We start from the raw sequence: 3,109 nt of genomic DNA, 5'->3' as shown, positions 1-3,109 counted from the left end.
TTTTCCACATTATGCTCTCGCTTTTGTCATGAGACACTAGTTCCATCTGTGTGTCAAAGAAGGGAGGTGAGGGAGGGGACAGGAGGGAAGGAGAGGCTTGGTATTAGAAAATGAAATCCTTTTCTAGCAATTGAGCAGTTTCCAGGACTGTCTCCTTATGGGAACCATAATTACATGAGATCTAGGGAGATAAACTTTTCAGCCAGGCAACCTTCTCCCTCAAGATAAAGAAGAGGAGGAAGCGGAGGAGAAGGAAGAGCAAGAGGGGAAGAGGAAGAGGAGAAAGAAGAGGAGGAGGAGGAAGAAGAAAAAGGAGGAGAAAGAGAAGGATCATCTAAATATTCCTAATAAAGGAGAAAAGTACACTAGGAACTTTACAGTCCAATTCACCCTTCTTCTCATTCAAGGAGTACAATCTTACCCTTTCTAGAATAGCCCAGAATGCCTGTCAGTTATGATAGGGGCTCTGCGTGCAGGCTCTAAGGGCCCTCATGATGTTACTGGTCCTTCTGATCAAGTGTGTGAACAGTGCTCACATCAGCAGCATGTATACTAAGAAAAGATTAGCATGGACCCTGTGCAAGAATGACATAACAATTCACGGAGCATTCTATAATTGTAAACTTTCATATTCCAAATTTAAAAGTCCTTAATTTTATATGTATGGTATTTCCTACATGTCGGTACTTATACCATGTTTGTGCCTAATACCCATGGAGGTCAGAAGAGGGCATCAGATTCCCTGGAAATCGTCTAGCTGCCATGTGGCTGCTGAGAACTGCACATAGGTCCTCTTGGACACAGTATCCAGTGCTCTTAAGTACTGACTGAGCCATCTCTCCAACCCTCCCACCTCCAACTTTTTTTTTTTTATAAGAGTATGAGTTTCAGGGTTCTAGAAACCAATATTTAAACTAGCTCTGGAATTACATCTAATTATCAGCTCTTAATTGAATTAGGATAAGTTACCCTTAAGTGATCTATAGCCTTTTATATAAAATACCTTCCCACTTAGATGCTCAACTTGGTCATGTGACTTGCTTGGGTCAGTGACATATTAGTAATCAATTATACTGCTTGCTTATTGAAGCTTGTTTTTTTGGAATGCCCCCATCTTGTAATCCAGATTATCATTTTATGAGGAAGCCCAAGTCAGCCAGGTAGAGAAGCCACACACAAAACAGACCAACAAGCCTTCTTTTTCTCCAGTTCTCCAGCATTCTTTTTTTTTTTTAGACAGGGTTTCTCTGTGTAGCCCTGGTTGTCCTGGGACTCACTGTAGACAGGCTGGCCTTGAACTCAGAAATCCTTCTGCCTCTGCTTCCCAAGTGCTGGGATTAAAGGCGTGCACCACCACCACCCCGCTTCTCCAGCATTCTTAGCTTCCATCTTCCCATTTTCTACATCATTGTCAGCTTATTTGTGCTGAGACACTAGCTTCGACCTTGTGTCCTAAGAGATTTCAGTTAGACCAGGCAGGCCCAGCCTTCAAGCTGTACAGACGAGCTACTGGCACTCTGTCATAATGGAATTCCTGAGCATAGAGCCCGGGATCATGAACAAATCAGTTATGGTTTTAAATAACTATATTTGGGGGTGATTTGTACATAGCAGTAACTGAAACAGTACTGAAAGTATAAAGAATGTATAAAAAATTGTTGGAAGAGAATGGAATTTTAAAAATAGCACGAAAGCAAATTGAACAAACAAAATAAATGAGAGAAAAAATAATTAGTAAAATGATAGATTTAAACCCAAATATAGTATGTCCAACCTGAGACATGAGGGCTGCATGTGTGTGTCCCAGGATTAAGTTTGGATGCGACCCAACATAAAACCATAAACTTACTTAAAACATTGTTTTTGCAAATATTTTTGGTAATCATTAAGTTAGTAGGTAAAGTTGGGACAGTTTTAAAACGTTGGAAATACAGCAACCTTATTATAGTTTTTTAAAAATAGTTTAATTTTGCTTATATACTAGTCTTTGAATTCTGTCCCAACCTTTCCACTTTAGTTTGAGGGCCTTTACTTGATGCAATTTGAAACAACACTGCTGGGTGATCATTAATCTGGGTTAGCAGTGCCATAAAACTTGGGAACCACAGCCTCTGCTTAGCGTGTTTTTCCAGGACCCCATTTTTTTTTTAATAAATACGACCTTTTAATTTTTTCTTAGATTCGGATTACACAAATTTAATGTTTATTTCCTACTGAAAAAACAACAACAAAAAAGCTATTGAATACATTAAGTTACAATCCAGATGCCAGTTTCATGTATATTTTTGAGGTTACCTCTCGGTTCCCTAAGTCTCTATGAGGGCAGGGCGTGGGGTCTGGGTGATGAAGGTCGTAGTTCTAAACCTAGTACACGCTCGGCGCGGAAGAGGCGCTCTGACTTCTTAAATGAATTAGTCACTACGTGATCCGTGGGCTGCAAAACACGCGCATAGGCATCTCTATTGTCAAAACCCTAACACTGGCTTCCCCTAGCGGAGGCTGTCCGGGAACAGGCGGCGGGGCGGGCTCAGCCTTCCCGCCCGTACGGCGCGGGGCCGGCGACCCCGTCTGGAGGCAGCCACTCGCTTCCCCCTCGGGATCTGGAGGCGTCTTGAAAGGAGGCAGATAAACAAAGGCAACCGCACCGAAACCGGCCGTTCCGTCTCACAGCCTCTCTCACATCGCGTGCCCGGGTGTCCGCGGAACACGGTGACCCTGCATCTGTCCGCAGGCAGGTGGAGTCCGCCCCACGCGGCGCGCGCCTCCTCTCCTCGCAGGCGCACGAAGGGGGGGGGGGAGCCTCCGCGGCCTCGCGAACCGTCAGAGCCTCGGGGACCCTCGGCCGCTCGCGAGCGGACACTCCCCTCCCTCCTCCTCCTCCTCCCCGGAGCGCCGAGCCGCCGCGCGCCCCTCGGTCCGGAGCACGCGCACGAGAGGCGGGGCCCCAGCTTCCCGGCACTAACTGATCGCCCGGCCCCCTCACCCCACCCCACCCCCTCTCGGCCCCGAAGCTCCTCCCTCCCCGAAGACGAGCCGGCCCGGGGGAGGAGACCGGAAGCCACTTAAAGCAGAGCTGGAGCTGACAGGCGAGCGAGCTGGAGCCTCGAGA

General features: G+C 46.7%; 1 pseudogene; it reads left to right on the top strand.

Moving 5' to 3' along the window:
• The first annotated feature begins 528 nt into the window (after positions 1-528).
• Positions 529-620, top strand: LOC147005624 (U6 spliceosomal RNA; annotated as a pseudogene).
• Positions 621-3,109: the final 2,489 nt, after the last annotated feature.

Source organism: Mus caroli, unplaced genomic scaffold (assembly GCF_978045245.1).
Source record: "Mus caroli unplaced genomic scaffold, Mus_caroli_1 scaffold_3, whole genome shotgun sequence".
Taxonomy (NCBI): Eukaryota; Metazoa; Chordata; class Mammalia; order Rodentia; family Muridae; genus Mus; species Mus caroli.
The sequence above is the reverse complement of the archived record's forward strand: the minus strand, read 5'-3'. Positions and strand labels throughout refer to the sequence as shown.